This window comes from Mastacembelus armatus, chromosome 10, assembly GCF_900324485.2.
Source record: "Mastacembelus armatus chromosome 10, fMasArm1.2, whole genome shotgun sequence".
In the NCBI taxonomy this organism is placed as follows: Eukaryota; Metazoa; Chordata; class Actinopteri; order Synbranchiformes; family Mastacembelidae; genus Mastacembelus; species Mastacembelus armatus.
Genome location: NC_046642.1, coordinates 22,098,931 through 22,121,151, shown reverse-complemented (window position 1 = coordinate 22,121,151; position 22,221 = coordinate 22,098,931).

Sequence of the window (22,221 nt, the reverse complement as noted above, 5' to 3'; positions counted from 1 at the left end):
TAAATGGGGACTACAGAATCGTGATAATGTTACATGTGGGAGGCATAAATTACAGGAAGGGTAGGGGCAAGGTAAAAAGGTGAGACGATTAATGGAAACAAACTGACATACTGGCCACTGGCACTACTAAAATTAACATGACTGATTAGTATTTGCAAGGTGGGTAAATGATTACAGTGTTTACCCATTAAAACAGGAATTTTATTTTCATGGTTCCTCACACGACATTAAAGCTTTCTGCCCAGTGGTTATTTCAAAACATTTCAGTGAGAATACATGCTTCCCTTCTCTCTGTCAAGAGAAAAAAAAATGTAATCCCAATAGCTCAAGCTAGCAGCGGCCAAAATCGAAACATAATCGAGGTAATCCTGGTTTTGACCCTCTCCAGGTCAGTGGCTTTAATGTATTTCTGTCTCAGGTGATTGAATAGGGGTCCCTGTAGCAAGCCTTTCCCTTCTCAGCACAACAGGTGGCACACATGCTGAGTTGTTTTATTGTCAGAATACACAATTAAGAAAAAGAAGAGAAGAAAGCAATACAGTAATTCGGGACCTGGTAATGTGGTCCATTGTATTGCAGTGAAACAATTATATATGTCTAAAACAAAAAGTAAAAAAGTGCTATCAAGCTGTTGGTGCTTGGATCTCTGGAAATCAACCCATTAAGTGATAAATATCCCAAAAGAAAATGTTTCTTTAGAAACATGGGTGTTTCACTTTACCACATTCTGTTTATGGGACTCATTGTTTCACAATATAATGGGCTTCATTCACTCTGTGGCAGAGATGTCTGCTTATGGGTTTCAACAGTTGCCAGGAAATTCTCAACAGACTCCGACATGCACTTTTGGTCATTTATTGTGCTTTGTTGATAATGCTCCTTAATGTGGTACTGATGTTTAAAAAGGGCCCACTTGGTTACTGTATTCTGTAAACATATTGTATGTGTATTATTGTCTGTTTCCATTTTCCCAATGGAGAACTGTGTCCAAACTTTTGACTTGACCAGACCATGCATAAACATTGTTTTCTCAAAAACACAATCATGTATAAACTTTCTGCTCACATATTATTGTAGCCCAGTATTATCAGACTTTAGTTTGTGATAGTTTTATGTTTATGTTGTAATATGTTTACTTAAACATAATATGTTTAAAAGCAACTGAAAAAAGCACTGCTCAGTTTGTGCTTTTTTTTTTAAAACAGCACAAATGTCAGGGCATGTCAAAACTTGTCCAGGGCCCTAAAACACCCTTAAACCCCAGAGAGTTAAATTTCAAAGTGTGTCCCTCTACCCCATTGATATACACTCTATTAGCGATGTTATTGTATTGCATTTTGACAAGCCATGTTGTGGAGTTGAATTGTTGCAATATTCTCTCCACAGAATCATAATGCCCCACAGTTAGAAACAATTCAAGTAGAAAACCAATCATCACTTTTTACATAATCTGTATGAAAGTAAGAAGCGTTACAGTATCTCCTGTCTCACGTCATTATAGCTAATGTGATGCCACCTCAAACTGATTGCACTGTTCATATTGAAATAATCTGAGCACTTTTTCTGTGTGTTTGGATGATGACACGCTACGCAGGTGAAGAAGCGCTTAGTATGTTCCAGACAGCAACGAATAGTTTACTTTGTCCTCAGAGGAAAAACACGACTCAGATGACGATTGTTTGCATCCGCATTGCATTGCAGTAATTCCCTCTCAGCCACATTCCTGACTGAAAGGCTCATTATGCAGCTCATTATGCAAGTCTTTGTCTTCTCAGGTAAATTAGATGATTATTCATGATCAGACACACCTTCTTGGATGTCTTTTCTAAACAAAAAGTGTCTTAGAAGATTTAAATTTTAAGATTTTCTGTGAATGAGTGAACACAATGACTTTCACATCATTTTGAAGCAAACACTTTAGGCTACAAGATGCAGTTCTCCAGGCTTGTGAACCAATATTCTATATGGGTTTTATGGCTTTTTCTCAGTGACTTAATTTTTTTTCTTTACCACTAACCATGCATAAGCACAGTTTCTCAAAAACACAATCATGTATAAACATGCTGCTCAGATATTATTGTAGCCTAGTTTGTGCTGATTACAGTGTTATCAGACTTTAGCCATTAAGATGTTTAAAAGCAACTGAAAAAAGCACCATTGTCAGGGCATGTCAAAACCTGTCCAGGGCCCAAAAGACCCTTAGTCCCCAGAGGGTTATTGTAAAATGATATAATAGCAGGAATACAAAACATCTTCTTCATGTAGAAAATAACAATAGCAGCTACTTGTGATGGCTACCAGGATTCCTCCAGCACTCTCAGCAGTTGGAGTTCCTCATTGTTATCATATCCCCAGATGGGCGCAACAGTGCTTGCTCATAAGGGATTTGTTGGGTTTTTAGTTTTAGTAAAGTGTCTTGAGATGATTTGTATTGGGATTTGGCGCTATCAAATAAAATTGAATTGAATTGAATTGAATTGAACAGCAGAGCACTTCTCAGTACTTTTCATCAGTTGCAAAACCACCTCAACAGATGGATTCTTCCATTGTCTGCATGAACTCCACTTGTCATGTCTCCTGCTGGCTACTATGCTGTCCCTGTCCTCAGACACTCAGAAAAATAAAGTCTTCCGGACAGCGGGAGTAACTATATGCTATAACTCTGCACAGCTAAGGACCTGTTCCACTACACCACTGTGACATGCACACTATCTCTGCAGGTTCCTGCCGCTCAAAGTCCGTGCAGACCACTGAGCAAAACAAACGCTAGTCTTTCACCGACATGCTGTGATCCGCCAATTCCCCCAACACTCACCCTCACTAAACTTAGTGCACAGCGTTACTCAATGCTCACAATACTTAAAAGTATACACATACCCACTTGATCCAGCGAACACTTTCTTACACTTTCTTATACTGCGGTGCTAATTCAGTCACTAAATGGCTGGCCTTGTGAGGAGCGTTAGCACACCCAACACCTCCTGACATACCTATGTTATCCATGATCTCAAGATGGATGACGCAATCGCTGCTATCCATGACTGCCAGACTGACTGCTATCCATGACTGCCCTGGTAGATGACGTTTATCCACGTGACATTAGCACAACCCACAACTCTGCATACCCAATAGTGTGAGACTACACCTAAATGGAACTGATTTCACGTGCATATGTCATTCGCCTATGTTATATCCACGAACGATTCACGATGATTTTACGACAGCAAAACACTTTTTATGACACTATACAGCTGCTTGTGCACATAGTTTTTCACATGCATGGCTACCAGCATCAATATGTTATTACTATGGTAAGACAGTGTCTAGCATCTTCACCTTACAGCAAGACTGTTCTGGGTCTAAGCCCCCATTGGACCACGGGTCTTTCTTGTGTGGAGTTTACATGTTCCTCCCACAGTCCAAAGCAGATTAGGTTAACTACTGACTAAATTATCTGTAGGTGTGAATGTGAGTATTTGTCCCTCTCTGTATTTCATAGAGACTGGGGATCTGTTCAGGGTGTACCACGCCTCTCACCCAATGTAAGCTGGCATTGTCTCTAGCCTTACCAAGCCCCTCTATAGGATAGACAGTATAGATCATTGATGGAAGGATGTTTCAGATTACTTACACACATACACTAACACATCATTGCAATTTTGTTAAGACAGAATCTGCCAAACTGGTTTTTGTGTAATAATAACTGGATTTAACAAATGATTGTTTTGACACCACTCACATTAATCATAGCTATTATCTTTTAAAAACAGTGTAACAGTAATTTGTGTGTATGTGTAGTTCCAGGAGGCAGGTACAGTCATTTTTTTAATAGTATGTTGTACAAATTTAAACAAATATATTTTACAGGGAGGATAAAAGGATTTCACATTTCTGAAATATTGTAACAATGAATTATACCTCAACAATGCGTAGATAATTTCACCTGGATGACTGAGAATCTTAAGATATATTTTATATAAGAAATTTTAGAATGACATGTCTAAAATACACAGCTTGGACATGCATAGCACAATACAAAGAGGAATGCTTCACTGATGTGTCTATGATGCATCAGTGACTGTATGACATTTATCATTGTTAGTGTCAGAAGCTGATATTTCCAGAACAGTGGGGACAAGCACAGATATGACCAAGTGCAAGAAACATCAGTAGTATATTTTTAAAAAGTTAAACTTACACAGACATACACATTTGCAACACACTCTTGCCATGGTTGCAGCCCCCATTAACTGTGACTCATAGAGGCAGGCAGAACTGTCTTTGTACAAGCTGCTTAGGAGAAAATAAACTGAATGTGTGTGTGTGGGGGTGCATGTACATGACCGTGTGTATGGTAGTGGGCAAGAAAGGTTGACTTCTCAGTATGATGAAGCGAGAGAGAAATGTGTGAATGTGTAAAGACAACATGAATGTGCCTGGCTTCACTTTTTTAAATGTGAAGATGTCAAGAAGAAAATCACTTCCATAATGCTTAATACTTTGGATTAAAACTGGTGAAACCTACATTCAAGGCTCCTTCAACATGTTCTGAATATAGAACTACAGTCCAAATGTCCAATATATACTGTAACAACCTGGTGGGTTATCGCTGGAGCTAACCTAATCTAGCGGAACACTGTCCCTAGCAGGGTGCTAGCAGCTACTGCCATAACTCAGTAGCGAGGGAGAGAGAGAGCGCTCGCGCCCCATACAACGCACAACCCCGAGCGTCTCGGTAAGTTGGTGCAATTCCTTGACAGACAAGCAGGAGGCAGTGTTGTCCTTCCACAACTGTTTTATTGCTTATCGAACAAACCAAAAACTCTGACACTCACATACACTGTCACCAAGCCCCTTTTCTCCACACGTCACCCAGAGTCATGGTGACAGCCACACTTTTAAAACAAACCCCACATTAATAAAACACAATCCTTCCCCAACATAACCCAAACTACACAGTAACGTCAAACATAACAGAACATAACTCACAACGCATTTGAACAACTAATAACATTTCCCATAATACACCTGGCCGCCAATTCCGCCGGCCAGGTTGTTACAATGTATATACACACACACACACACACACACGTAAACAATAGGAAAGGAGACAAATTTAACAGCAATGCAAAAATATAGAGACTGACAGCAATATCTTTGTCTCAATTCAATTCAATTCAATTCAATTTTATTTGTATAGCGCCAAATCACAATACAAATCATCTCAAGGCACTTTACAAAAACTAAAACTAAAAACCCAACAATTCCCTTATGAGCAAGCACTTGGCGACAGTGGAGAGGAAAAAACTCCCTTTAACGGAAGAAAAAAACCTCCAGCAGAACCGGGCTCAGTTTGGGCGGCCATCTGCCTCGACCGGTTGGGGTGAGTGGATAGAGCAGAGAGAAAAGAACAGCAAAAATAAACAACAAATAGACACTGCAAGTTGGTGGGGCCAGTAACTGCACATCAGCGATAAACAGCTCCAGGACCAGGGACACCTGCAGAAGGTACAGAGAGAGAGAGAGAGAGGGAGGGAGAGAGCACAAACTAGGGGAGAGAGAGAGCACAAGGTTAGTAACATTCAATGGTGGAATATACATGAGGTGGGAGAGAGAGAGAGGGGGGGGGGGGGGGGAAGCTCAGTGCACCGATGGTCCTCGGGCAGTCTAGGCCTATAGCAGCATAACTAACTAAGGGATGGTTCAGGGTTGCCTGAAGCCAGCACTAACTATATGCTTTGTCAAAGAGGAAGGTTTTAAGTCTAGCCTTAAAAGTACAGAGAGTGTCTGCCTCCTGAACCCAGGCTGAGAGCTGGTTCCACAGGAGAGGAGCTTGATAGCTAAAGGCTCTGCCTCCCATTCTGCTTTTGAGAACTCTGGGAACCACAAGTAGGCCTGCACTCTGAGAGCGAAGTGGTCTTTTGGGATAATATGGTACTATGAGGTCTTTAAGGTATGAAGGAGCTTGATTATGAAGGGATTTGTATGTGAGAAGAAGGATTTTAAATTCTATTCTATATTTTACAGGGAGCCAATGAAGAGAAGCCAATATAGGAGAAATATGATCTCTCTTGCTAGTTCCTGTCAGGACTCTGGCTGCGGCATTCTGGATTAATTGGAGGCTTTTTATTAAGATATTAGGACATCCAGATAGTAATGAGTTACAGTAATCTAGCCTTGAGGAAACAAACGCATGGACTAGTTTTTCTGCATCATTTTGAGACAGGATGTTCCTAATTTTGGAAATGTTGCGCAGGTGAAAGAATGCAGTTCTAGAAATTTGTTTTATGTGTGAGTTAAAGGACATGTCCTGGTCAAAAATAACTCCAAGGTTTTTTACAGTAGTGCTGGAGGCCAGGGCTATGCCATCTAGAGTAGCTATAATTTTAGAAAAGTTATTTCTGAGATTTTTAGGCCCAAATATAATGACTTCTGTTTTCTCCGAGTTTAAAAGTAAAAAGTTACTGGTCATCCAAGCCTTTATGTCAGTTAGACAGGCTTGAAGTCTGGTTAACTGGTTTGTGTTAACAGGTTTAATAGATAGATATAACTGAGTGTCATCCGCATAGCAGTGGTAATTAATAGAGTGCTTCCTAATGATATATCCTAAAGGAAGCATGTACAGGGTGAACAGAATCGGTCCTAGCACAGAACCTTGTGGAACTCCATAACTAACTTTTGTTCGTGTGGAAGGTTCATCATGGACATGAACAAACTGGAATCTGTCCGATAAATAGGATTGGAACCACTTTAACGCTGTTCCTCTGATACCAATCACATGCTCCAGTCTCTGTAATAAGATGTTGTGGTCAATGGTGTCGAATGCTGCACTAAGGTCTAGGAGGACAAGTGTAGAAACAAGGCCCTTTATCTGAGGCCAAGAGAAGGTCGTTGGTGACTTTCAACAGTGCTGTTTCTGTACTATGATGTGCTCTAAATCCTGATTGAACATCTTCAAATAGTTCATTCCTGTGTAAGTGGTCTGATAGCTGCTTAGCAACAGCTTTTTCTCAGATTTTAGAAATAAATGGGTAGGTTGGATATTGGTCTATAATTAGCCAAGACTCCTGGATCAAGACTAGGCTTTTTGAGTAAGGGTTTGATTACTGCAGTCTTAAAGGCCTGTGGTACGTAGCCTGATACTAGAGATAAATTTACCAAGTCTAATAAAAATGAGTTCATTAATGGCAGGGTGTCTTTAAGCAGTCTAGTCGGGATGGGGTCTAAGAGACACGTTGATGATTTCGATGAAGCAACTGCTGATGTAAATTCAGAGAGATCTATGGGAGAGAAGCAGTCTAAACATAACTGAGGTCCTACAGATGATTCAAGAGCTACTGTAGTAGAAGATTCATTTATTGCAGGTATAGGAACCATCTTCTGAATTTTATCTCTAATAGTTGTGATTTTATTTGTAAAGAAACTCATAAATTCATCACTGCTGAGAGCTAAGGGAACACTGGGCTCAACGGAGCTGTGACTTTTTGTCAGCCTGGCTACAGTGCTGAAAAGAAACCTGGGATTGTTCTTATTTTCCTCTATTAGTGATGAATAGTATGCAGTTCTGGCTTTACGGAGAGCTTTTTATATGTTAGTAGACTGTTTTTCCAGGCTAGAAAAATTTCCTCTAAGTTTGTGGAACGCCACTTCCTTTCCAGCCTTCGTGATGCCTGCTTTAAGGTACGAACATGTAAATTATACCATGGGGCTAGTCTTCTCTGAATCACTAACTTCTTTTTCAGAGGGGCTACAGAATCAAGCGTTTCACGCAGTGAGGTTACAGCGCTGTCAACAACATGATCAATTTGGTAGGGAGTAGGATTAAGGCAGCTGCCCTCCATTATGTTTATACTTGGCATAGATGCAAATAAAGATGGAATCATTTTCTTAAATTTATTAACAGCGTTGTCGGATAAACATCTGCTGTAGTGGAATTTTCTTCCAGACGCTGCATGATCCATCATTTTAAATTCGAAAGTTATTAAAGAATGATCTGACAAAACAGGATTTGGGGGGAAAATTATTAGATGTTCAATTTCGATGCCATAGGTCAGAACAAGATCAAGGGTGTGATTGAAACAGTGGGTGGGTTTATTAACGTTTTGAATGAAACCAATTGAATCTAATATAGAATTAAATGCAATGCTGAGGCTGTTATTTTCAACATCTACATGAATGTTAAAATCTACCACTATAATGACTTTATCTGATCTAAGCACTAAATCAGACAGGAAGTCAGGGAATTCAGTTAAAAACTCTGAGTAAGGAACAGGTGGACGGTACAAAATGACAAGTAGAACTGGTTTTTGTGTTTTCCAGTTTGTATGTGAGAGACTAAGAGTGAGGCTCTCAAATGAGTTATAACTGTTCTGAGGATGAAAGTTTAATAATAAGTTTGACTGGAAGATTGCAGCTACTCCTCCACCTCGACCTGTGCTTCGAGGAACATGATAATTTTTATGACTGAGGGGGGTTGATTCATTCAGACTGACATATTCATCCTGCTGTAACCAGGTTTCAGTAAGATAAAGTAGGTCAATTTGGTGATCAGTTATCAAATCATTTACTAACAGAGATTTAGAAGAAAGGGACCTAATATTTAATAATCCACATTTGACAGTTCTGTTTTTCTGTTCAATAAGAGGAGTGGTCTTAATTTTTATTAAGTTTTTATGAATAACTCCTCTTCTGTTAACTTCTGATTTGTTTGATTTATATGTTCGAGGGGCAGACACAGTCTCTATGTGGTTTGAAGGGGGCGGCGGCTCTAAGGAAACTGCAGAGAAGCGTTTTAGACTGAGTCTCTGCATCCCGGTCCCCACCCTGGATTGTCAGGCTTTAGGTCGGCTAAGAAACTCGGCCAAATTCCTAGAGATGAGAGCTGCACCATTCAAAGTGGGATGGATGCCATCTCTCGCTATCAGACCGGGTTTTCCCCAGAAAGTGGCCCAATTGTCTATGAAGCCCACATCGTTTGCTGGACACCACCTAGACAGCCAGCGACGGAACGACGATGCGGCTAAACATGTCATCGCTGGTCAGATTGGGGAGGGGTCCAGAGAAAACTACGGAGTCCGACATTAATTTAGCAAAGTTACACACCGACTCAACATTAATTTTAGTGACCTCCGATTGGCGTAATCGGGTGCCATTGCTGCCGACGTGAATAACAATTTTCCCATATTTACGATTAGCCTTACCCACCAGCTTCAGATTTGACTCGATGTCGCCCGCTCTGGTCCCAGGAATACATTTGACTATGGTCGCTGGTGTCTCTATTTTCACGTTCCTGACTATGGAATCGCCAATTATCAGAGTCGGTTTCTCAGCGGGTGTGTCGCTGAGCGGGGAAAATCTATTAGAAACGTGAACAGGCAGGTGATGAGCCGTGGGCTTCTGCTTAGGAGTATGTTTCCTTCGGACCGTCACCCAGGCTAATTCTCCGGGCTGCTCCGGAGCTGCCCTTGGACCGCTAACAGACCCTGAGCTCGGTGGCTCCACACCAGCTAACGGGGCTAGGCTAGCTGGCTTTTGTTCGAAGGTGCGGAGCCGCGCTTCCAAATCAGTGATCCTCGCCTCCAAGGCTAACAGAACCTTACACTTAATACAGGTATCATTATCGCTAAAGGAGGCAGAGGAATAACTAAACATGTGGCACACCGAGCAAGAAAGAGAGAGAGAGGGAGAGGCCATGTTAGCAAGCTAACTAGCTAGCTAAGCTAACCCGTAGGCCAACGAGCGCTAAGTCAGGAAATAGCAACAAACACCGGTCAAAACAGAAAGGTACCCGACCAGCACCGGAATGCAGCAGCCAGTGAACCGTTCAAAGTCTAGCCGGTTCCCAGGTGTGCCAAACCACAGCTAGTCTGCCGCCAGTCTGCAGACGAACCACACAACACACACAACACGACACGCCTGCAAGACAAAAGTGATTCGCTTACCCGGATGTCTCACTGCTAGTATTGTAGAATTTCAATGTTTTTCAAAAGAAGACATGGGGTGATTGATCCAGGAAGCAGGCGCAGTCATATTTTAATAGCATGTTGTACAAATTTAAACTAATATATTTTACAGGGAGGATAAAAGGATTTCACATTTCTGAAATATTGTGACAATGAATCAATTCAATTTTACTTGTATAGCACCAAATCACAATACAAATCATCTCAAGACACTTTACAAAAACAAAAAACCCAACAAATCCCTTATGAGCAAGCACTTGGCGACAGTGGAGAGGAAAAACTCGGGGAGCTTGGTGCACCGATGGTCCTTGGGTAGTCTAGGCCTATAGCAGCATAACTAAGGGATGGTTCAGGGTTGCCTGAAGCCAGCCCTAACTATGTGCTTTGTCAAAGAGGAAGGTTTTAAGTCTAACCTTAAAAGTACAAAGTGTGTCTGCCTCCTGAACCCAGACTGGGAGCTGGTTCCACAGGAGAGGAGCTTGATAGCTTAAGGCTCTGCCTCCCATTCTGCTTTTGGAAACTCTGGGAACCACAAGTAGACCTGCACTCAGAGCGAAGTGCTCTATTGGGATAATATGGTACTATGAGGTCTTTAAGGTATGAAGGAGCTTGATTATGAAGGGATTTGTATGTGAGAAGAAGGATTTTCAATTCTATTCTGTATTTTACAGGGAGCCAATGAAGAGAAGCTAATATAGGAGAAATATGATCTCTTGCTAGTTTCTGTCAGGACTGTGGCTGCAGCATTCTGGATTAACTGGAGGCTTTTTATGGAGATACTGGGACATCCAGATAGTACAGTAATCTAGCCTTGAAGTAACAAATGCATAGACTAATTTTTCTGCATCATTTTGAGACAGGATGTTCCTAATTTTGGCAATGTTGCGCAGGTGAAAGAAGGCAGTTCTAGAGATTTTTTTTATTTGTGAGTTAACGTGCGTAACGCGCCATCATCCAAACGCGCAGAAAAAGTGAGTAAATTCTATGATGAAGTTTGATATTTTGTGTCATTTCTCGTGGGTGTGCACATATTTACCTGGTTCACTTGAGATTATTTACATGTGAACAGTGGACAGTGTACAAGGCGGGACCGCATTACCTTGCTCTGGCTCTGGCAGCTGAGGCGACTGAGGTGGCTCTGGCAGCTGAGGCGGCTGAAGAGGCTCTGGCTCTGGCTCTGGCAGCTGAGGCGGCTGCTGCTGCTCGTGAACCGGAACGAAAACCTCAGTCGGGACGTCTTCGTTAGCGCACTGAGTGCTCGGAGGGGGAGACTTGGGAGACGCTGGGGACTCTGGCGGCGGCGAGGGAGACTGCTGTGGAGGCGAGGGAGACTGCTGTGGACTCCTCCGAGGCAACCCACTGGGCCGGATTGCCAGGCGGGTTCCATAATAAGGATTGCGACGGGAGTTACGGACAGGGTCGCCTTCCTCTTCATTTGATGGCTGTGGTAGGAGGAACTGCGAGTCGGACTGGGAAGTAGATGGCTGAAAGGCTGGCCGCTGAAACAAGGCGAAGGAATTACATATTTCCCAGGTTTCTTCGATGGGAGTAAACAGAGCGAGGCACTGTTCCAGGACCGACCTGATAGTGTTCAGGTGATAGAGGACCAGGTCGGTCCCCTCCCTAGTCATGTAAGCCAGTTGGGTTTCGAAAAAAGCCGGGTCATCGCCGTACAGACATCGAAACAGAAATGCCAGGGAAAATCAGTCGGTGGTTCGGTAGTGGTGCGATCTTCTGTAACGGATGCAGGCGGACACAGAGATAAGTGAAGTCACTCCGAAGTTTTATTGACACAGGGATACACAGACTGGAACAAACGGAAAACAAAGGAAACAAGACTAGGAGAATCTTAGTTTGGCTTTAGCTCGTGGGAGTAAGGTCCACGTCGTGTTTACGACATCGGACAATGCGGGGAATGAGGAGAGTGCTTATATCTGTGGCTGCGATAATGAGGTGCAGGTGATCGTGGTGAGGACTCAGGTGAAATGGATTGTGCTGATTGTCTGAGGAGGGAACCTGGCCGAACCGTGACAGTCACCTGTTAGCTTATTACAAGCTTGGAATATCTTTACTGTCTTTGAGTCTGGCTGCCTCATATTTCCATCCATTTTCTCTACCCGCTTTTTCCTGAAAGCCAGGGTCACGGGGGCCTCATATTTGCTTTCCTTTTATTTAATTATACCACATTTACTCTTTTGCTGTATAAATTGCATCAGTCTACGTCTACCACTCAAATAAAAGAGTTTTCTTAATGTGCGTTCTCTGTCATATATTTCAATTTTGGGAGGGATGGTGAATGGTGTAATTTAGCAACGCTTTTTGTGTGTAGGACCATAAATGTGTGTTCTGAAGAGACAACACACTGTAGTGTACAAGTAGTACTCCACTGATTTAAACAAATTGAAGGAAGATGTCAATATTTTAGGAAATACCCTTTCTTGCATAAAGTATGCAGGCAGGGTCAGTGGGAGTAGGATCCATGTGTATTTTAGTCATTGGATTTTCTGTTCAAAAGCAGCCACAAAGAAGAAGAAGGAGAAATGACAACATCCAGTCTCTGGAGATGAAAAACAGCCTTATTTCCATTTTTGCCTCTTTGTTATTGTGTATTTTGTTATGTCATATAGAGAAAGGAAATCAAACCAGTTTTAAATTTCATTTATCCCCTTTAGACCAGTGTGAGAGAGAAATGGTTTGTATTTCAATTTTAATTTTTGCATTTTAAAACGCTAGCTAGCTAGGAAATCTAGAAGTGTCATGGGTTTAAACGTAAAGTTAGGGCTGTACCCAAGGTCGCTGACAAAAGGACTTTATTTTGGAACGCTAAAGTAAAGTTCAACTTGGGAGTGCTGGAATGGAACAGGAGACAGGGACCAGGAGAAACAGGAATTGGGGAATCGGACACAGGACCAGGGAAGCTGGAGGCTGGGTGACGAGGGACATAGGAACAGAGACATTCTGAGAGTGGCCCATTCACAGCAGGGCGGAAAGCACCCAATACAGGAACCAGGAAGCCACACACGAATATCAGCTCACAGCACAACACGCAGAGAATCAGTTCACACAATAATCACATAGTCAGTAACTCACAGTACGATCCAGGAATGAGGTAAAGAGCAGAGCTGGTATATGTAGGTTTCTCCTACAGGCAACAGGGCACAGGTTCTGCTCATCGCCTCATTGCGTAGACCAAGCACATGCACATATACAGAGGGGGAAGAAACAGGAAGCAGAGTGAACACAGGTGAAACTAATGAAAACCAAGAACATAAATCTGGGGCTAGACCAGGTGAGACAGGACATAGAAACTCAAAATAAAGGTCCAGGGCAGGAAGTCACATCCAGGACCATGACAAGAAACTAGAACACTTTTCTGGCTCAATGCGCCAAGCGAGCGATTTTTAACAAAATTATTTGTATTCAAGTGACTGCTGGCATCTTTGAATCTGGCATCAATTTCCTATAATACACCCATGCTTCAAAGCCATTATGCAACAGTGTCATGTAAGTAGCACTCCTCATAATGAATGCATTCAGCAGCTCATGTAAAATAGATGGACTGCCCCTTAAAATAATGTGAAAAAAATGATTTTCTGCCTACAATAATTCAGGGTCACTGGATGCGGGGGAGGCAGTAATATAATAGGGAAGTAATAGGTGCTTAGTAGGTAAATAATAGGTGTTAGTGGTAAAAAAAAGAAAAAAACTTGTACATGTAAGTTAAACAAAACTGATGTGTATAAAACTGGAATACCCAGTTACTGTCAATAATGTGAAACTGTCTGTGTAATACTGTACCAATGCTGCAGAGATCAGCTATCTGAAAGGTACTTTAACGTAGAGATTAAGCCTGATTCTGATGTCTTCAGAAAGTGAAACAATGATATGAAAAGTTGCTCTTTTTTGCAGGTACAGGTTAGCTTTAGTGCAGTGTCCATTTGTTATTATCCATCCATGCATCCATCTATACCTGCTTATTTCTAAATAGGGTCACAGGAATCTGCTGGAGCCTATTGAAAGGCAGGGGTACACCCTGGACAGGTCATCATTTTTTATTATGCCCAATTAAATTGTTTTAATTTACAAATTGCAAATTTATATGTATTAAGACAAAAAAAAATAATAGATTAATATCACCAAAGGGAGGTTTGTGTTCACTGGTTGGACTCAAGAAGAGGAAAGCATGCGTAGGTGCTGTGCAGGGCTCGACAGAGAATTCGCAGACCTCCTCTACCCTCCATACTGCTCACCAACATCCAATCCCTGGAATAAACCACGATATCAGGAACTGCTGTTTTAGCATTCATGGAGACGTGACTTGTGCCCAGCGTCATGCTTTCCTCTCTGTCTTTCTTCTGTGGCGTCCGAGTAAAAAAGGACTCAGGGAAGAATGTTGGCTTAAGTCTGGGTTCACAGACGCTCTCAGCTCTAATAGAGTGTCACGGTTGTATTGAATGTGTGAATGTGCCAGACATACAAAACCACTTATAAGTAAAAATAAGATAAAACAGAGTTTGCTAAGTTGGCATGGAGCTCTCGTCGGTGCAGCTATCTTGTGGTGCAACCATCATGAATCTGAATATTTCAACACTGTGTTTAGTTGTCTTACCATGAATGGAATTGTGGCACAGTCCAGTATATGGTGTGTTTGACCAATGGTATGACCAATTATGGGGGCAGCATATTGGCTTAGTGGTTAGCACTGTTGCCTCACATCAAGAAGGTTCCTGGTTCAGAGCCCAGCAGGGGCCTTTCTGTGGGGAGTTTGCATGCACAATCCCAGCTTAAAAAATGTTGTTTTTTTTTTCCTGTTTTCATCAGGATTAATATAGGAGGTAATTCAGGATTTAGTTTCATTCTTGTAGGTATGGTGATGATTATGCCGAAATTAATATAGCCTGTATATACAGAGAACTTGCGAACGAGATCACCTTGAAAAGTGGCCCAGTCTTTGCACCCCAGTGAGCCCTGTAGTTATGTCATGGCATTATCTGACCATTGGGAGACTTCAGTGCCAATTTGTAGTGTGGGAGCAAGAAAACAACGTTGTGGTTTGAAATTACACATGAAGCATCAGTAATGTTTCTACAGCAAAATTGAGAATGTTGTCTTTCCTTGTGGATATATATATATATATTAGTTAAAACAAGGTACAGTGGGTACGGAAAGTATTCAGACCCCTTTAAATTTGTCACTCTTTGTGTCATTGCAGCCATTTGCCAAAATCAAAAAAGTTCATTTTATTTCTCATTAATGTACACTCAGCACCCCATCTTGACAGAAAAAACCAGAAATGTAGAAATTTTTGCAAATTTATTAAAAAAGAAAAATTGAAATATCACATGGTCATAAATATTCAGACCCTGTGCTCATGTAACCCCTGTCACGTGAGCAAGTCAGTTGATTTCCAAGGACCTTCCCTGATTGGCCGCGGTAACCCGCGTAATATAAATGAGACGCGATACACGGAAGAAAGTGGGCTGACATGTGGCTCCGCTGTGGCTGTGGTTATAGAGAAAGCGCATAGAGGGAATGAACGAAATCCCTTCTTTCGTCAAGATGCTAAGATAAGCGATCAATTGCAGTAACGCAACGGTGAGTTCTGTGTGATTCGATGGTTTTAGTTATTGTTAGCGTCGGTGTTTCTTTTCTTCTGACAGAGGAAGAAGTGAATACCATAGGATGTAAACCAGTGTGTTGGGGTACTTTACTCAATAACCTCTTTTAATGTAGTCTAATTTCTCCCTAAAGGAATTTATAGTACTGAACTGAAATTTGTGTAATTGTATGAACGATAACGGGTGCGCAGCTGAGAGTAAACTACGTTTAAAATTGTTGATTGTTATGGAATGAATAGACTGAATTAAGTGTAACTATGCTAATTGTCCTAATTGAATGTTAATGTTTTGTCACCGGTGATGAATTTAAACAAGAGATGATACTGGCCTCCACAGGTCAGGTTTTTTTTTCCTCCTAGATGTTTCCCCCTTCCCCCTTCCAGGGATGAAGTCTTGTACTGGTTACAAGTGGCGAGCTGGTAGGATTCATTCTTTTCTTCTCCCCTCTTCTATCTGGATTATGGATTAAGTTACTTTGGACAAATAAATGAACTAAGGACGGAACCGATCGGACTAAAGGAAATGAAGAACTCTATTATTATGAACTTGCCGGATTCACAAATCTGAAGTTGAACTGCGCTGTGTGAATGTATTTATTTTTTGTTTTGTGTGGTTCCCATATATGATTTATTTGTGCATTGCCTGTTATTATTTCAAGTTAACCTTTGAATATATCAATGTGGAACACCATCAATTTATCCTGTCCTATTTGTTTTCTCAGTCACACACTATAGGCTCCGTAACGAACCCATTCTTTTGTGTCGCAGTCAGCTGCGGTATAGCCCTACAGTACATGCTGTGTGAGCATGGGTTACACTCAGTATTGAGTAGAAGCACCCTTTTGAGCTAGGTACAGCCATGAGTCTTCTTGGGAATGATGCAACAAGTTTTTCACACCTGGATTTGGGGATCCTCTGCCATTCTTCCTTGCAGATCCTCTCCAGTTCTGTCAGGTTGGATGGTGAACGTTGGTGGACAGCCATTTTCAGGTCTCTCCACAGATGCTCAATTGGGTTTAGGTCAGGGCTCTGGCTGGGCCAGTCAAGAACGGTCACAGAGTTGTTCCGAAAACACTGCTTTGTTATTTTAACTGTGTGCTTAGGGTCATTGTCCTGTTGAAAAGTGAACCTTCAGCCCAGTCTAAGGTCCTGAGCACTCTGGAAGAGGTTTTCTTCCAGGATATCTCTGTACTTGGCCACATTCATCTTTCCTTCAATTGCAACCAGTCGTCCTGTCCCTGCAGCTGAAAAACACCCCCACAACATGATGCTCCCACCACCATGTTTCACTGTAGGGATTGTATTGGGCAGGTGATGAGCAGTGCCTGGTTTTCTCCACACACATACAGCTTAGAATTAACGCCAAAAAGTTCAATCTTGGTCTCATCAGACCAGAGAATCTTATTTCTCATAGTCTCGGAGTCCTTCATGTGTTTTTTGGCAAACTCTATGAGGGCTTTCATGTGTCTTGCACTGAGGAGAGGCTTCCGTCGGGCCACTGTGCCATAAAGCCCCAACTGGAGGAGGGCTGCAGTGATAGTTGACTTTGTGGAACTTTCTCCCATCTCCCTACTGCATCTCTGGAGCTCAGCCACAATGATCTTTGGGTTCCTCTTTACCGCTCTCACCAAGGCTCTTCTCCCACGATTGCTCAGTTTGGCTGGACGGCCAGGTCTAGGAAGAGTTCTGGTCGTCCCAAACTTTTTCCATTTGAGGATTATGGAGGCCACTGTGCTCTTAGGAACCTTGAGTGCTGCAGAAATTCTTTTGTAACCTTGGCCAGATCTGTGCCTTGCCACAATTCTGTCTCAGAGCTCCTTGGGCAGTTCCTTCAACCTCATGATTCTCATTTGCTCTGACATGCACTGTGAGCTGTAAGGTCTTATATAGACAGGTGTGTGCCTTTCCTAATCAAGTCCAATCAGTTTAATTAAACACAGCTGGACTCCAATGAAGGAGCAGAACCATCTCAAGGAGGATCAGAAGAAATGGACAGCATGTGAGTTAAATATCACTGCCAAGTGTCTGAATACTTATGACTATGTGATATTTCAGTTTTTCTTTTTTAATAAATTTGCAAAAATTTCTACATTTCTGTTTTTTTTCTGTCAAGATGGGGTGCTGAGTGTACATTAATAAGAAATAAAATGAACTTTTTTGATTTTGGCAAATGGCTGCAATGACACAAAGAGTGAAAAATTTAAAGGGGTCTGAATACTTTCCGCACCCACTGTATAATTGTAGTGGACCTAAAGCAGGAGTATATGTTCACATTCTGTGACTAAGGTCTTCTTCTTTTCCTTTTGGCTGCTTCCTTCTCTGTATCCTCCTCACCCACACCAACTATCCTCATTTCCTTCTTCACTACATCCAAGAACCTCATCTTTGGTCTTCCTGGCAGCTCTAACCTCAGCATCCTTTTACTAATGTATTCACTGTCCCTCCTATGAACATGTCCTAACCATCTCAATCTGGCTTCCCTGGCTTTTTCTCCAAAACAACGTCTTTTTCTCAGTGTGTCTAAACTATACAACATTGCTGGTTTCACCACTGTCTTGTACACCTTTCTTTTCATTCTTGCTGACACTCTTTTGTCACACATCTCACCTGACACTTTCCTCCACCCGTTCAACCTGCTTGCACACGTCTCTTCACATCTTTTCCACACTCTCCGTTGCTCTGGACTGTTGACCCTAGGTACTTAAAATCCTCCACCTTCTTCACCTCTACTCTCTGTAACCTCACTGTTCTACTTATGTCGCTCTCATTTACACACATGTACTCTGTTTTACTGCGGCTAATCTTCATTCCTCTCCTTTCCCGAGCAAACCTCCACCTCTCTAGATTTTCCTCCACCTGCTCTCTGCTCTCACTACAGATGACAATGTCATCTGCAATCATCATGGTCCATGGAGATTCCTGTCTAACCTCATCTGTCATTCTGTCTATCACCACAGCAAACAAGAAGGGGCTCAAAGCCGATTCTCGATGCAGTCCCACCTCCACCTTGAACTCCTCTGTTACCCCTACAACACACCTCACCACTGTTTTACCGCTCTCATACATGTCCTGCAGCATTCAAACATATTTTTCTGCCACTTCAGACTTCCTCATACAAAACCAGAGCTCCTCTCTCGGCACCCTGTCATACGCTTTTTTTTCAAATCTACAAAGACACAATGCAGCTCCTTCTGGCCTTCTCTGTACTTCTCCATCAGCATTCTCAAAGCAAATATTGCATCTGTGGCACTCATTGTTGGCATGAAACCATACTGCTGCTCACAAATTCAATAACTTCATTGTGTGACTCATCAGCTTTATTCCTCTGTAGTCTAATGTAGTGTCGAAAGAAAGGGTGGAGTCCAGAATGACATTCAGGTTGAGGACTGATGGTGATGGGCAGATGGTATTGCCATCAATGTTTAGCATCAGATGTCCAACTTTCTGAAGCAGTGGCCTGGTGTCCACAACCATGAATTCTGTTAGTGTTAAATTTGAGGAAATTGGATGAAAGCCAGCTTCGGAGGTCAGTGACAGTTGCAGAGGGACTGAGGTGGGAACTGGGCAGAGGGCTCTGTGGAAATATATAACTGAGTGTCATTGGCATATGAGTCAAAATTGAATGCATGTATGCGTATGATTTGACTGAGTGGAAGCATATAAATGATAAAAGAAGTGGGCCAACAACTGAGCTTTGTGGTACACCTTAACAAAGCAGGGATGAAATGGATCGGGATTATGAGTGAAACCAGGAAAGTGCAATACCAGACAGTCCAAGGTACTTAGAGAGACAGTTGAGGAAGATGGAGTGGGAGACAGTGTCAAAGGGAGTCGACAGCTCTAGGAGGTATGGTGATGTTGCCTGAGTGCAACTATCCCTGCCCTACCCACTGCTCATTACCTGGAACAGGTTTGTTCAGCCAATCAGAAGTGGGAACGGCAGAGATAGTTGGAAAACAAGCAGGACAGGGTGCCTTGAGGACCAGGAGATATAACCACTGCTCTACACTAATGACTGCACCTAACGAGACCCTTCTGTGATGCTCCTAATGTATGAGAATGACACCATAGTCATTGGTCTGATACAGGACGGTGAGAAGTCCGCATACAGGCGGAAAGTGGAACAGCTGGTCCACTGGTGAAGTCAGAACCATCTGGAGCTGAACCCGCTCAAGATGATAATGGATTTCAGGAGAAGCCTCCCCTCTCACCATCCTCAACACCACTGCGTCTACTGTGGAAACCTTTAGATTTCTGGGATCAAGTTTCCTGTGACCTGAGATGGACATCCCACATAGACCACATCCAGAAGAAGGCCCAATAAAGACTGTACTTGCTGTGGCAGTTTAGGAAGTTTAACCTGCCAGAGGAGCTACTAGTCATCCTTCTACACTGCCTTGATACAGTCTGTCCTATGCACTTCGATCACTGTCTGGTTTGGGTTGGCCACTAAACTAGACAGGAACAGACTGCAATAGACAATCCGGTCTGCAGAGAGAATCACTGGGGCTAGTCTTCCCTCCACCCAAGACCTGTACCATTCCATGGTCAGGAAACGGAGAAGGAGCATCTGTGCAGACCCCTTACACCCTAGACACAAACTGTTCAGACTCCTCCCCTCTGGTAGGCACTACAGAACACTGCACACCAAAACCACCCAGCACAGAGACAGTTTCTTTCACAGGCTGTTACTCTGATGAATATTTCATGTCAGTGTGCAGTAACACTGTACTCATATTTGCACATCTGTACCTGTCACACCAAAGCTATATTTCTGTTATAATTAAATCCTTGCACTAGTTCACAAACTGTATGTACTGTATATCAAATTAGATTTTTTTCCTAGCCTTTTATTTCAATTTCCCTTGCTTTCCTTCTTTTTAACCTATCTTAATTTTGTTTTTAAGTTTTTAATTTTAATTCTTGTACATAGAGAGAGCTGAGTGAACTTGAGTCAAATTGCTTGTTTGTCTGCACAAACCTGGCCAATAAAGTTGATTCCGATTCTGATTGAAGTCTGCAGTACAGCTCTTTTTTTTGGGTGTCATTTTGTTACATCTGACATTAGTGACTAGTGGCTGTGGGAAGGAATGATGGTGGAGCACTTCAGAGGGTTATGGAAGACTTTGGGAGTGAGCAGAGGGGACTTTAAAATGAATCCATCTAAGGACAGAAATTCCACAAGGAGCATGATGGGCAGAGATGATCTTTGAGTTGTTTTTTAGAAGGAAAAGTCAGTTCTGGTTATTTGTTCCTAACATCGTATTCAAAAGAGAGGTTGCTGTCACTGACAGCAACTGACTGGTTGTGGCTGAGCGGTGTGATATATAGAGTTGTCATTGTTGGAGCAGCGGTTGAGAATGGATTAGGTCAGTGATTTGGGACCATGCATGCCATTTTTTTCACAGCGTCATTCTTGATTTAATTTCAGCCAACCACTTGGAGGTGTTATCTGTGGATTTAAAAGTTATTTTACTGTGTAAACCTTGAGTTGTTCAAGTCAGACTGCATGGTATGTCAGTCACTGCCTGAGCTGAGGGCAAACTTTTGTATTTCCTGGATGTAGTATTTATAGACCCAGTGTTAACTAGTTTTCTTGCTTCTAAATTATCACATGAAGGATTTAATTTAATGGAGTTCAACAGGGTACAACAAAGCCAAATGACGGAATGTTTTTATTTTAATAGGAACCAGCAAATCAGGTTGTAGTGTGTCACTTCAGGCCATTTTCATTCAAAATATTGTCGCATAGCGACACAAAAGGGCTTGTGTTGCATGGTTTTCAATAGAGTTAAACAGTTAGAGAGGTCTGCCTAAGGAGAATTGGATTGATGGGTGGGTCAGAAAAAACATCAGACATTCTCACAGGTGAGATTGTAGTGTTTTCACAAAGATTCCAGTGTGAAGCACAGCATGAGCAATATATAGATAAAGGATGTATGGACGTAAGGATCCTCACATGTTTTTTATCACAAAGGTGATGAATACCCTACAACCTGATGCGTCATGTTGTAATTACTGATTTCCAATCACAGTGTATAATGACAGCCTTCTTCTGTCATAAAGACCCTACGTTACTCTGATGATCTGTACAGTGGAGATGATGATGTGTGTTGTTTATATGAACTAGTTGTTGCTCTGGGATACAAATGACTTGTTTTCTGCCTCAGTGCAAAAATATGTTTCCAGAGACCAACATGGCATCTGGCTTGAGATGAAACACTGATGGCCTGTGGGGAATAAAGAGAAATGAAATCAAGGAAGAAAGTGGGGCAATAGATTTAAAAAGAAAACATTGCATTAATCAGCTGGCAGTGTTTTTGGACCAGCAAGCTATGAACCGCAATGGAACTTTGAATTAGTTGTGGAAGTAATCTTAGTCCAGCTGGCCTTCTTTTAACAACAATTACCAAACCTGTACCCTAGTTGTTTACATTCATTTTCAGGGCCAGGACACAATTTCAAATGAAATTAAACTTTAAACTTAAAATTCCTGTACCATGTATGTGTTGGTGCTTGTGTTTTCTCTCTTGCATGTGTTTTCATGTTGCGCCATTTCTCTCTTGCATGTGTTTTCTCTCTTGCATGTGTTTTGGCCGTTGCGGCGCGTTTGCCCTTGTCGGCCACCATACCTTTATGTTA